The sequence below is a fragment of the Clarias gariepinus genome, chromosome 18 (genome assembly GCF_024256425.1).
Source record: "Clarias gariepinus isolate MV-2021 ecotype Netherlands chromosome 18, CGAR_prim_01v2, whole genome shotgun sequence".
Classification (NCBI taxonomy): Eukaryota; Metazoa; Chordata; class Actinopteri; order Siluriformes; family Clariidae; genus Clarias; species Clarias gariepinus.
In genome coordinates, this window is record NC_071117.1 from 28,240,115 (window position 1) to 28,255,356 (window position 15,242).

General features: G+C 42.0%; 1 pseudogene; it reads right to left on the bottom strand.

Moving 5' to 3' along the window:
• Positions 1-1,010: 1,010 nt before the first annotated feature.
• On the bottom strand, positions 1,011-8,691 carry LOC128506377 (caskin-1-like; annotated as a pseudogene).
• Between the last annotated feature and the right edge of the window lie 6,551 nt (positions 8,692-15,242).

The following is a 15,242-nucleotide window of genomic DNA, read 5'->3' on the forward strand; positions in this document are numbered from 1 at the left end:
TAATATTGAAACTGTTCATTTAGACTGCAGAATCATGTGCTACTCAGAAGTTAGTGGAGAGTTATGTACAGTTTGCCTAAAACAAAGGTTTTTCTCTAAACCTCTAATTGTGGACTCTGAGTACGACCCATAATGCTTGTTCACATTAATTGGGACAGTAGAGGATCTTGTTGCATTCCAAATCCTACTTTGTAATCTATATGTCACATTTACACTACATCACGCTGCATCTATAAATGATAATTTATAAATGACACTGTCCTATCTGCTGAAAATTGGGATTTGTTGATGCAAAAAGTTCACAGTTAAACACATTCACACGCACAAACAACTACAGTGACAACATAAGGATCACAACATTTGTTTTTGTTTTTTTTTTGCTTTAGAATAAGGATTCAAAGGGGAACCCATTAAATGGCTTCTCCTACTTTTTTTACCTAGCAATATTCGTCAACTTTTAATGTACCGTACTTTTTAAAATGTATCCTGCGTTCCCCTTTGAAATATGTGTTAGAGACACACCTTGTAGCCAGCTTCACAGTAAAGCACAAAAAGTTTATTCCAATTATTATAATTTAAAAAAATATATATGCAAATGTTGATCGCAAGTGAAGGAAGCCCAAACTTAGTACACACATAAAACATACACACATACACTCTGACACATTGCTAGCATTTCTTGACCTTAACAAGGTTTTAGTAGCATTTGAAAGCTTTTCATTGTGCTTAATCTCTGGAAGCAGCATAAGAGTAGTCCATACCTCCTGGCTCCAAAGGCTTCACCAAACGTAGCTGTTTCTGGATTTAATAGTTTAAACCCTGGATCTCTGCCACCTAAAAGCTCCATAACTTTTATTCTTCATAACATCAGTAAATGTTTTAATCATATTGTTTATTATAATTCCCCCTTGAATTCACGTGATCATTAAAGCATGGCTTTAAACAGATCTGTCGTCACATGAACACTCTGCTGTGCTTTTATGTCTATTATTTTTTGTGCTTATTTATTTTTAATCCAACATGGCATCCAACTGGTCAGCAAGGTCATCAAACATGCTTCCAATGTCATCAAGAATGTTCACTGTGCTTTTATTTTCAATTGCAGAACTGAAAAACAAAAGAGGGAAACAAGAATGTGGAATTTCTGAGTTTAACAAGATTCTAATATGTATTAATTGTAATATTTAATAAAGAACAAAAAGTACTTGTCTTTTTCTTGATCCTTTCCTCTACAAACTCCAGTGCTGCAGCTAAGGAGGCGCTGGTCTCATCCAGCCTTAGCTGGTTTATTTCTTCTCCATGAATTCTGACATCATCCGATCCTCTGGCATTTGGCGCCCCCTTTTGAATTTCTTCTTCAATTACACCAGCATCTTGTGCTGCGTCTTTGATCTCTCCCTCAATCGGCATCTGTCTGGCCACACCCACCTTCCTGTGCCTCATCAGCAACTGCCCTGACTCCTCAGTGACCCTTGTGACTTTATTGGATGTTCCCATCTCTTAACACTGATGACTGCTAACTCCCTTCTCTGTCTCTTCTGCTCACCATCCTCATGTTTTTCCACCTCTCGTGGCTCTACCTCAAAAGAACTAGGAATGTCCACTGACAACCCTGCCATGAAAGATCTTGGGGGCTTGACTGGGGCAGATCCGCACCCGGGGGTAGAAGGAGTTTGTGGCGTTTGAGGGCTCTGAACAGGAGACGTCAAAGGTCGTGGAGACAAAGTTTGAGATTCTGCTAGTTTTGGAATCGGGGTAGATGGACTAAGTACAGGGTGCTCAACTTGCTCTGTGAGAACAGTAGGAGAGTGTGGGTGTGTGTTTAGGTCACTGGGTGGGCTAAGTGTGTGAGCTGGTAGGGTCTTCATTTTGATTGGTTTAGGAAGTGTAGGAGGTGGGCTTGGCTTTGAAGACACAGGTGGGGGAACTTTTGTACCATCCACTAAAAAAAATAGAGAAAATTAAGTAAAAAATCTAAAAATGAACAAACTGGGTATCTGGGTACCACGATTCGTCCTCTGCAACTGATCCAAAATGCAGCAGCACGTCTTGTTTTTAACCTCCCCAAGTTCTCCCACACCACCCCACTCCTCCGCTCCCTGCACTGGCTTCCTGTAGCTGCCCGCATCAAATTTAAAACACTGATGCTTGCCTACAAAGCTAAAAATGGCCCAGCACCCACTTACCTCTCAGCGCTAATTACACCATGCACTGCACCTCGTTCCCTCCGATCCTCCAGCACTGCTCGCCTCATCCCACCATCTCTCAGATCTCTCAGGTGGGATCGAGGGCGGCATTCATCCAGGCTCTTTTATGTTCTGGCACCTAGGTGGTGGAATGAACTTCCTCTAGATGTCCGTACATCAGAGACTTTGACTATCTTTAAACGACGACTCAAGACGCATCTGTTTCTCCAGTACTTGGACTAAACCCCCCCCCCCGGAAAAAAAAAACCCCTCTTCTTAGTTGTGTTGGACTAATGGCACTTAGTTAAGTGTTAACCCAGTGTAAGTATGTATCCAACTATGTAAACATTAAAGCACTTTTTGTAAGTCGCTCTGGATAAGAGTGTCTGCCAAATGCCTAAATGTAAATGTATCTGTTTCAGGTTTTTGTTTGTTTTGTTTGTTTTTTTTCAATATGAATTTAGCAATACCTGTGCAGTGTTGGTTCTCAGGACCTGGGAGTGGGACTCTCCTGGTTGGAGTGGTTGGCTCAGCCTTCCTGAGCCCTAGAGCTGGTTTGGGGGAAACTGGAGGCTTTAGAGCTTGTCTGAAATCGTTGCTCATATCGCTTTCCCTATATACACTTTCCACCTCTGATACAGGTCTTACACGAATAACAGGATCTGGTCCAGCTCCATCTTCCCTATGAGTGGGTGCTGTTAGTTTTGGCCGTCGTCTCACAGTGCTGGTCTCGGTGAGCTGAAACCTCTCACCACCTGAATTGTTAGGTGTACGGGACCTCCTCAAGGTTGCTGTGGCATCAACACGTGACCACTCTTCTTGAGTAAGCATGGAGCGGGGGCGGAGCTCTGGAGTTCACCTCACAGGGGGTCTTTCTACTGGTTCATGAGGAATTTGTGAAGATTTGTTAATTTCACCATGTTGTGTGCTTTCTTGCTGGTCGGTGAAATTCTCGTGGTCAGCTATAGGGCCACTGATGGTGCGACGGTGGCTCTGCATCTCATCATCTAAACTCAGGGCATCCCGGTTTTGTCTGAGGATGTCCGGGCTTACCTGGTGGACAGGGCAAATATGCAAAATATGCATTTTAGAATTTTGAGTATGGAAATACAACAATGAATTGATATTCATCCATCCATCTAGGAACCTCTGTAGTCCAATTAGGGACCAAGGAGGCTAATAGTGACCATTTTATTATTATTATTATTATTATTATTATTATTTATAAGTGGTAAGACCTCAAATCAACATTTACACGCAAATTCACAAACTACGCACAATTTGGAAATGTCAAATAGCCTAAACTGCATGTCTTTGGACTGTGGGAGGAAACCATAGTACCCGGAGGAAACACACCAAGCAAGGGGAGAACCTGCACACACACCCTTCAAAGGCACACATTCAAAAGCAGAATTTGAACCTGGAACCTGGAATGCAATGTCATAGTGCTAAACACTATGCCACTGTGCTGTCAATAAATTATTATACTAATTTCAATTTATTTTATTAACTTTAAAAATAAAATATATATATAATATTATTTAATAATAAATATAAAAATATTTGTATTCAGTTACATCTAATGCATATGTTGTTGTTAATTTTATTAAGATAATCTTACCTGCAAGTAATTTCGGCTAGCATCTTTGGCTCTGCTTCCTAAAGTGGACATTTCTAACATGGCAGCAATGTCTCGAACACTTCCTCCTAAAACCCCTGATTCGGACGCAGGGCCACAGTCACTTCGGCGTCGTTCTCTATATGTAACACTTAGAAACGAATCGCAAGGTTCGCCTTGGTTAACCTCGCCCTCATTTTGCAAGTTCCCTGTGGAGATGGAGGAGCAAGAGCGCTTTGGCGGAGTTGGGGGTCGTGTCTTCCTCCGAGGTCGTGTCGTGGCAAAAGACTGGCTACGGTTTACTCCTCCAACATCCAAGGATGACGTAGTACGGTTGGATCCACCCACTGTGGCATACTTCATTGATATGTCAGGGAAGGGCAGGTCTTTCCGTCTGGGTAAAGGAGGTGTGACATCTTTATCTTCATCAGCTGCATTTTTGGGGGGAAGACAAAGCAATGGGACTTGGTGAACTTGAGAATTCGAGCAAGGTGAGGAGCTTTTCAATTTCAATTTCAATTTATTTATTTGTATAGCGCTTTTAGCAATTTTCATTGCCGCAAAGCAGCTTTACACAGTCAAAAGAATTATTTAAGTTTGTATGAAATGTGAATTTGTATGAATCAAAATGGTCAGTTTGTCCCTGGTGAGCAAGCCGAGGGCGACAGTGGCAAGGAAAAACTCCCTGAGATGGTAATAGGAAGAAACCTTGAGAGGAACCAGACTCAACAGGGAACCCATCCTCATTTGGGTGAAACAGAAATCAGTAAATGATCTGCATTTATACAGTGTGTAGGGTGGGAGGCAGTTCAGCTATAATAGCTGATGTTAATTGATGTTAATATGGAGTCCAGGTAGTTATTGAAGACCCAGGTAGACTTGTAAGAAGTTCCAGTCATGAACTATCGAGCTGTCAAGTCCCCAGAGAAACAGTTGCCAACACCAGTCAAGGCCAGAACCATTTTCTAGGTAGAGAGAATCATCCCCAGACACCAGACACATCCCAGAGAGACACACGGGGCATCCATGTGACGAGATCTTCAGCCAGAAGCGGGGCACCAGGATGGGTCAGACAGGTCCGGAGGGCAGAGGGAGTCTGGATCACTGGCAGCTCAGGAACGACATGTGTAGCTCGACAGAGAGAGAGAGAAAGAGTGAAAGGGGGAGACAGGAGGAGAGAGGAAAAAGAAAGAGGGGGGAAAGAGAAGAAGAGGAGAGATGGCAGTTAGGTATGGTCACAGTCACACAATGTATAATGTGAATGTATATTAACTGTAGAGTGCAAGCAGAGACTCCGGCAGGACTAACTATGACAGTATATCTAAAAGGGAGAGCCAGAAGGAAACACAAACATGAGGGCTTCCTGAAATGTAAAGCAAACAATCACCTCACCGTCAGCAAACCTGAGTGATCAATGAGAGTGAGGAAGACAGCATCCAAACATACCAGTTCACCATAATATTCTACGTCCATGAGTCCCCCAGATCTGCTCCTTTACCAATGGCAAATCTATTTATAAAAATGCTTGGCTAAATAAATAGGTTTTTAGCCTGGACTTAAACCCTGAGACTGTGTCTGAGTCCCGAACACTATTTGGAAGACTATTCCATAATTTGGGGGCTTTGTAAGAAAAAGCTCTGCCCCCAGCTGTATTTTTCATAATACGCGGTACTGACAAGCAGCCCGCATCCTTTGTTCGAAGTAGGCGTGGCGGATCGTAAGACACTAGCAGTTCGCTCAGGTACTGCGGCGCGAGACCATTTAATGCTTTATATGTCAAGAGTAGTATTTTAAAATCAATGCGAAATTTTACAGGGAGCCAATGGAGTGAAGATAAGATAGGGGTGATGTGCTCATATCTTCTGGTTCTGGTGAGGACTCTCGCTGCTGCATTCTGGACTAGCTAAAGCTTATTTATGCATCTAGCTGAACAACCAGACAGTAAGGCATTACAATAGTCCAACCTAGAGGTGATAAAAGCATGAACTAGTTTTTCTGCGTCGTTTAGCGACAATAAATTTCTTATTCTGGCAATATTTTTGAGGTGAAAGAATGCTATCCTGGTAATATTATCTACATGTGCTTCAAATGAAAGGCTGGAATCAATAATCACACCAAGGTCTTTCACTGTTGCATTTGATGGAACAGAAAGGCCATCTAAAGTTACGGTGTGATCTAAAATTTTACTCCTAGCTGTATGCGGTCCTATGACTAGAACTTCTGTCTTATCCGGATTTAGCAGAAGGAAGTTAATTAGCATCCAATTTCTTATGTCCTGCACACATTGCTCAATTTTAGTAAGCTGTTTTTTCTCATCAGGTTTTGCTGAGACATATAACTGTGTATCGTCAGCATAACAATGAAAACTAATACCATGCTTACGGATTATGTTGCCCAGAGGAAGCATGTAAAGGGAAAAAAGCAGTGGACCTAAAACTGAACCCTGCGGAACACCAAACTCCACTAGAGAACATGCAGAATAATCACCATTTAAGTCTACATACTGATAACGATGGGTCAGATAGGATCTAAGCCAGGAGAGGGCTGTTCCCCTAATTCCCACTACATTTAATCTGTGAAGAAGAATAGCGTGATCAACGGTGTCAAAAGCTGCACTGAGGTCAAGTAGTACAAGCATAGTTACACAACCCTGATCAGAGGCCAATAGATTGTCATTTACTACTTTAACGAGCGCTGTCTCTGTACTGTGATGAGGCCTAAATCCTGACTGATACAGTTCATGTATGCCATTTCTATGTATATATGAGCATAGCTGCTCCGCTACTATCTTTTCCAGAATCTTAGAGATAAAGGGGAGGTTTGATATTGGTCTGTAACTGGACAGCTGACAGGGGTCGAGGTCAGGTTTCTTAATAATTGGTTTGATAACTGCTCATTTAAAAGATTTTGGGACATATCCAATGCTGAGTGAAGAATTAATTATTCTCAACAGGGGTTCTATTATTGCTGGTACTATCTGTTTAAGAAAATGTGTCGGTACAGGATCTAATATACAGGTTGATGAATTTGAAGAAGAGATGAGTGAAATTAGTTCATTCTCTTCAAGGGGAGCAAAGTATTCTAGGCTCTGATCTGACATGGCTAGATTAACATCTGCATCAATTACATTGTTCGGTTTCAAAACCTCAATTTTATGCCTAATATTTACAATTTTATTATTAAAAAAGTTCATGAAGTCCTCACTATTGCATGATGTTTTTGTGGAGATTTCTGCAGTGGTCTTATTTCTGGTTAATTTGGCTACAGCATTAAATAAGAATCTAGGATTATTTTTGTTATTTTCTATAAGAGTGGAGAGATATGTTGATCTAGCTACACTAAGAGCTTTTCTATAGTTCAGGATGCTCTCCTTCCATGCTATTTGAAATACTAGTAATTTAGTTTGACGCCATTTACGTTCTAATTTCCGAGCGGTCTGTTTTAAAGTGCGCGTGTGATCGTTATACCAGGGAGCAAGTTTCTTATCTCTAATAATTTTTCTTTTGACTGGAGCTACATTATCTAAGGTATAGCGAAATGTCGACTCTAAATATTCAGTCGCCTGATCGAGTTCTGTGGGGTCAGACGGTGATCTAATCGAAGTTGGGAACTCTAGGAGATTACTGATAAAACTCTGTTTGGTAGTTGATGTGAATGTACGTTTCATACGGTAGCGCGGCGCTGTGTGTACATTATTATTGTGACACACTTGAATTGAGACAAGATAGTGATCTGAGATAACTTCAGATAGTGGTATTGTGAATAAATTTCTTATACTTAATCCAAATAATATTATTAAATCTAAAGTGTGACCTGCTTTATGAGTGGGTCCTACTACACACTGATTTACTCCTACCGAGTCCAGTATAGACATAAATGCAGTTCTCAGAGGGTCTTCTGGGTTTTCAAAATGAATATTAAAATCTCCAGCAATTAACACTTTGTCTACAGAAACGACTAGATTTGAAAGGAAATCTGCAAATTCACTAAGAAATTCCGAGTACGGCCCTGGAGGTCTGTAAATGACAATTAGCGGGATCGACTGAGCTGACTTAATATAGTTAAATACACTTATGTTACTATAAAGAATTTCAAATGAATTAAATTTGTGTCTGTGTTTTTGTACAATAGTCAAATTATCATTGTGAATAACTGCGACGCCTCCTCCTCTACCAGTTAACCGAGGCTGGTGTATGTAGCTGTATCCAGGAGGACTAGCTTCATTTAGAGCTACATACTCGTCCTGTTTAATCCAGGTTTCTGTTAAACAGAGTATATCAAACTCCTGATCTGTGATAATTTCATTAACTATAACTGCTTTAGATGCGAGAGATCTAATATTTAACAGTCCTAGCTTCAGATCAGAGGTGCCGGCTGCGCATTCAGTCTGATCCAAGTTTGTGGTCTTTATGTTCATTAAATTACTAAAACAGACTTTCTGAGTCTTTCTAAATTTGATTTTAGCTCGGGGAACGGACACAGTCTCAATAGAGTGAACCCTGAGTGACGACTCTATGCAGCTAGCAGACGGTTGGTTTAGCCTGTCTGTCTGCTCCCTGGCCTGGGCTCTGGATTTTCACCGATAGCTGACACGACACGAAAGCTTTTGACTTTTGTGGGTGTATGTGGTGGTGTGTGGGATGGACTGCTGGATGACACAAGCTTTTTTAAGTGAGGTGGAGCATTTGCTCTCTGTATTCCCTATCCCTTGGTGGTATGCCGTGGAGAGCTACATCCTTCTGTTCCTTTGCGCATCCTTGGAGCAGGGGTGGATTTTGGAACGGTTTGGTCTTTCACAGTTGTGCTTTCTTCTGTCTGCCTTTCCTTACTGAATGTTCCCTCATATTCATGTTTCGTCATATCCTGCTGATGAGTTAAGCCATTCATCTACGGCCTCTGAGCTCTGCAACATTAACAATTTAGATGTTCTTGATACACAACCTGTATTTATTACATTTATCATAATACCTTTTAATTGTTTACATATAAACCAATGCTTTAAATGTAAACCCACAGACACTTGCCTTGCTTTCTGTTGCGACACTGTCCTTTCTCTGTAGTAAAGGATCAACAAATGTTTTTTTTTTTCTTTTCTGAACATGGACCACCAGTTGCACTCTGGGTAAGTTGTGAGGAAGCTTCGGCACACAACAAAATTTTATTACAACAACCCAAGGAATTTTTACCAAATGTTGCCTTTGTGGATTATCTGAGAGAGATTTTTCAACAAAAAAAAAAAAAATAGTAATTTAAATATGGGGAAAGTTCCTTGTATTCAAGTTACTAAGTGGCGAAAATGAAGTTTCAGAACCAAGGGAGAAACTGTGTTTTTTTTTCCTTTACCCTTATACAAGTAGGGCAATGTTAAGCAATGGAAAAATCTATTTGAAGTATTTTTTCAGTATATATTTTGCTGCATGTATAGTAATTAATAGTCTAAGCTGGCCAAGCACCCCTCTACTATACTTTAAGTTAGAAACCAAGTTTCACTGTTAATTAGGAAAATTAGCTATTGCATAATGGAATTTTAAAATACCTTCAACATTTATAAAAGACTACACTCTCAGACTATGTCTTAGACAATCAGAATTCCAAAATATTCTAAAATACTATCTTAAGCTGCAGCGCACAAGGAATGATAAGCCTGTTGCAGTCATATGGTTAACAAATCTAAAAAAAAAATTACAAATGTCTGATAAATAATTTTGTTTAGGACTAATACACAAAAATTATGTTTTGCATATTATGTAAATGATCTCAAATTTAAGTGCAATGGGATAAACAATACACAAAAACATGGAAAAGAAATTTGTTCACATGTAAGCAAACAATCCCTATACGACATGTACTTTAGCATATATACACAACAGTCAACCATAACATTAAAACCATCCACCCTTGTGCCATTTAAACAGCACTCAATCAGACCTCTAAAGGTGTGTGGTATCCAAGCTATCAATAGCAGACCCTTAAAGTCCTACAAGTTGTGAATTTGAGCCTCTGTGGGTCACACTTGTTTGTCCAGCACATCAGATTGAGGTCTGGAAAATTTGGAGGTCGACTCAACACCTTAAACACTTTATCAAATTCTTCAAACTGTTTCTAAACAATTTGTGTGTATGATCAGGAACATTATCCTGCTAAAAGAGGCCACTGTCATCAATGAACACCTTCTCCATGAAGGGATGTAACTCGGTCAGCAACAATGTTAGTTAGGTGGTATGTGTCAGAGTAGCATCCACATGAATGGAGGGACTCAATGTTTTCCAACCTTGCCCGTCACCCCAGGGCATCACACTACCTCTGCCAGTTTGCCTTCTTCCATTAGTGCATCCTGGTGCCATCTCTTCTCCGGGTAAGTGTCTCACACCCAGCCATCCACTTCCATTATTCCATGGTTCAGTTCTGATGCTCGTATGCCCATTGTAGGAGCTTTTGGTGATGGAAACAGGTCAGCATGGGCATCCTGTCCACACCCCATACACAGCAAGCTGCCATGTTGCTTAGCCCTTCAGTTCTTCTTTGGTATTAGGACAGATGGACTAATGTTTGCTCCTCACACGCTTCAGTGTTCTTTATGTGCCCATGAGATTGTCGCTGGATTAATCAACCAATCAATGTTTCTCACCTCACCCGTCAGTGGAAATGTGTGTGTGGGCACTCATGTGTGTGTTTGTACCTTTCTTTCTTTTTTCGGCCCCTCTAAGCGCGAGGAGGTCAGTTCAAATGCAAATGAGCTGCATGTGGGTGTATTATACCCGAATGAGGTGAACAGGGGCTGATGGGAAGGGATCAGGGAGGGAGGAGGGGGCAGGGAGAATAGGGGAAGAGAGAGAATGTGGGAGTCACCGTTCACCATGGCAACTAAGCCAATTGCTGGCGGACGGATGTGTATTTTAAGATACTGCTGAGTAGCAGGTCCTGGGCACGACGGAAATAATAACACCAAAATACGGAACAACACGACACGACAGGGGAAGGAAACTCAAAATAAAACATGTTTAAGAAAAAAAACAGCTAACTCTATGCACTAAAGATCCTCACTTATCAAATTAAAATAACTTTTTGCAAGAAGGAAATCAAAAGTGTGAGAACTGTTACAATCAAATGACAGTCATTCCAATGCAAAAGACACACTTATGAAAATTATCTATAAATGCCTCATAGAGTCATGTATGCACAGTGAGTGGTGGTGAAATGCATGGGTTTCTATCTGAATTATTTTCATACTTATTTATTTTTTTCATTTTCCAAGCCCAAACAGAGTAAAATTTATACTTTTGATTTTCAAATTGCATATAATAAATTTCTTCTTTTTCCTTTCACCTGTTTTAATGATGGTCCCACTAGCAGCAGGCAGTGAGTTCAGATAATTTTATAACAAGCTATAAATTTCATCTCTTTCATCTTTTGTCGTTGTCGTCTAGAGGAAGTTCATTCCACCACCTAGGTGCCAGAACAGAAAAGAGCCTGGATGAATGCCGCCCTCGATCCCTGAGAGATGGTGGGATGAGGCGAGCAGTGCTGGAGGATCGGAGGGAACGTGGTGCAGTGCGTGGTGTAATTAGCGCAGAGAGGTAAGTGGGTGCTGGGCCATTTTTAGCTTTGTAGGCAAGCATCAGTGTTTTGAATTTGATGCGGGCAGCTACAGGAAGCCAGTGCAGGAAGCGGAGGAGTGGGGTGGTGTGGGAGAACTTGGGGAGGTTAAAAACGAGACGTGCTGCTGCATTCTGGATCAGTTGCAGAGGACGAATCGTGGACAGAGGCAGGCCTGCCAGGAGTGAGTTGCAGTAGTCCAGTCTTGAAATAACGAGGGACTGAACAAGCACCTGAGTAGCCTGTGAAGAAAGAAATGGGCGAATTCTTCTGATATTGTAAAGAAGAAATCGACAAGAGCGAGTAAGGTTAGCGATGTGTGGGGAAAATGACAAATGATTGTCCACGGTTACCCCAAGATTGCGGGCGGTGGCTGAAGGAGTGATTTGGTTGTTGTCCATGGATATCACAAGGTCTTGACCTGGAGATGAGTCACAAGGGATAAACAACAGTTCGGTTTTACTGAGATTGAGCTTCAGCTGATGAGCAGCCATCCAAAATTAGATGTCTGCCAGACATGCTGAGATCCGGGTGGAAACCTGAGTGTCAGAGGGAGGAAAGGAGAGAACAAGTTGGGTGTCGTCTGCATAACAGTGGTATGAGAATCCATGTGATGATATGACCTTACCAAGAGACCGGGTATAGAGGGAGAACAGAAGAGGACCAAGTACTGAGCCCTGCGGGACACCAGTAGAGAGTCTACATGGGGCAGATGTAGATCCCCTCCATGTTACCTCATATGACCTATCTTTAGGGTAAGAAGCAAACCATTGCCACGCTGTTCCACAAATTCCAAGGCTTGTAAGAATAGATAATAGAATCTTGTGGTTCACCGTGTCAAATGCAGCTGACAGGTCCAGGAGGATGAGGACAGATGACAGTTTAGCAGATCTAGCAGCATGGAGCTTCTCAGTGACTGACAGAAGGGCAGTCTCTGTGGAATGTGCCACTTTGGATCCAGATTGGTTTGGGTCATTAAGGTTGTTCTGCGAGAGATAAAGAGACATTTGATTATAAACGGCTCTTTCAAGAATTTTGGAAATAAAAGAGAGCAGTGATACCGGGCGATAGTTGTTAACTTCTGATGGGTCCAGGCAGGGTTTCTTGAGGATGGGAATAACCCTCGCCTTCTTAAAAGCGGCAGGAACATGACCAGATGATATGGATTGGTTGATGATGGCTGTGGTGAAGGGAAGGAGGTCCCGTGAGATGGCCTGGAGCATTGTGGAAGGGATTGGGTCTAATGAACAGGTGGTGGGGTTAGATGACGAGATGATCTGTTGAATCTCATCAGATGACAGGTTGGAAAATTCTGCTAAAGGAGGGAAGGAAAGGTCCTGAGGTTCTGCCGTAGGAGCTTGGTTGAGAGCGAAGGACTGGCGGATTGCTGCAGTCTTCCCATCGTAGAATGTGGCAAAATCGTCAGCAGGAAGGGGCAGGAGGAGTCGGTGGGTTGAGCAGTGAGGAAAAGATGTTGTGGAGTTTGCCAGGATCATGTGCAGAGGCTTCCAACTTTTGTCTGAAGAAGGTAGTTTTGGCAGAAGTCCCATCACATGAGAATTTGGAAAGAAGAGTCTGGTAAGAGCTGAGATCTGCATCAAGTTGCGATTTCTTCCATCTTCTCTCCGCAGTTCTTAATTCTCTCCTGTTGTTGCGCAGTATATCAGATAGCCAAGGAGCAGGACAAGACGTCTTCCTTGGTTTAGATGACAGTGGGCAAAGGAGATCTATGGATGAGGAGAGAGAGGAGAGGAAAGTTTCAGTCGCAGTCTCTAGTGGTAAAGAGAAAAAGTCTGGGTCTGGGAGGAATGATAGGGTGTATGAAGACACAGAGAAAGGCGAGACAGAGTGAAGGTTTTTGCGGGTAAAAGAGACATTTTGGTGGTTAGGTTTACATAGAATGGGAAGGGTTATGGTGAAGGATACCAGGTAATGATCAGATTTATGAAGAGGAATAGTAGTGATATCTGTGACTGGGGAAGGACGGCAGAAAACAAGGTCGAGAGAATTTCCTGCCTTGTGTGTAGGAGGGCAGCTGTTTAGAGTTAAAGAGAAGGAGTTAAGGAGAGGGAGAAGGAAAGAGGATTGGAGTTTATCAGATGGAATGTTGAAATCTCCTAGAACAGTGAGAGGAGTGTTAGCAGAAGGAAAAAGACTAAGAAGTATGTCCATTTCATCTAGATAGTTTCCTAGAGAGCCAGGAGGACGGTAAATAACTAAGATGTGGAGGTTACCTTAACTGCGTGAAATTCAAATGATGAAAAACTGAGATGAGACAGGGTGATAGGCGAGAAGGACCATCTCTTGGACAACAGGAGACCCGTACCACCACCTCTGCCAGTTTCTCGTGGAGTGTGAGAGAATACATAGGCAGAGGATAGGGCAGCCGCTGTAGCTGAGTTCTGAGGAGATATCCAGGTCTCAGTTAGTGCCAGAAAGTCAAAAGAGTAATGAGTAGCTAGGGCAGAGATAAAGTCTGCTTTCTGTACAGCAGATTGGCAGTTCCAGAGCCCACCTACCACCAGTGCAGGACAATGAGACAGTACTGGAGGGTAAAAGAGGTTTCTGGGAGATCTGCCTCTGCAGTGTGAGTAAAAGCATCTTGGTCTGTGAGAACTGACAGAGATCCAATTTAGAAAACTAAAGCACACTAAAGTTTGAGCTAGATCCACCTTCAATATATGTAGCTAAGCCCTGCCCACAATTCACACCTTAAGGAAGCCTGAAACTACTCTTGATTAATTACCTGAGAACAAATTGCTTTAGACCTACTTTAATCACACTGCAATCAACACTACCAAACAGCAAAAACTAGGTACAGTATACAGTATGAACTAATTGTGTTTTCAAAAACAGTACAAAAGTTAAAAACCTACCTTACCAGTGGAGAAGAATCCGATTTAGAAAACTAAAGCACACATTTAGGGGGACATGCCTGACACAGTAGGGACATGCCTGACACAGTTCTACCAGGAGCTGATCTGGAGGCAGCACCCTTTTTTACTCTTTAAATTTTGAGGATAAGCTTCTTTGCTCAGTGGCATTCCTGGATTGTCAAACTGTTTATTCTGTCATGGAGAGGAGCCCAAAGATCCTGAAGAGGAACCTCATTTTCACCATCTGGACTGGAGACTTATTCGTTCAGTCACTACTCAAAGTTAATGACTAAATGCGAGGATACTAATGCAGCTAGATGAATACATCAAGACAGGCACACCAAATTCAATTAAATTAATTCATTATACCACTTATCTTGTAAAGGGTCACATGAAGCCTGGAGCCTATCCTAGAGGACTTGGGGCACAAGGCAGAATACACTCCGAACAGGGTCTTAGTCCATTGCAGAGCATAGAAGCACAATTTTACACTACAAGAAATTTGAATATGTCAATTAGCCAACTCCACATTTCTCTGAACTGTGGGAGGAAACGAAGTACCAGGAGGAAACCCACCATGCATGGGGAGAACATGCAAACTCCATACACACAGACCTGAGGTAGGAATCAAACCCTCGACCATGCAGGTGCAAGTTGATAAGCAAACTGCGGGACCAGGTGGTGTCACTACAAATCAGTCCTTGCAATACCAGGACAGGTGCTTAAGTCAAGATAAAGTTCACTCTCACTGAGGACTTTGACTTTTACTGATTAGGGTATAAAAACAGTACTGAGTAACAGCAGTCACACATCATTACAGAATCATTGCCCTCAAAAGCCCAGTCAGCTTTATGGTCATCAAAGTGAATTGTCCTGTCACCACACAAGCAGATCATAAAGGCCTTCATGCTATGAGAACTCTAACCAGAAGTAAGCCACCAGAAGGATCTATGACCCAATCTCATA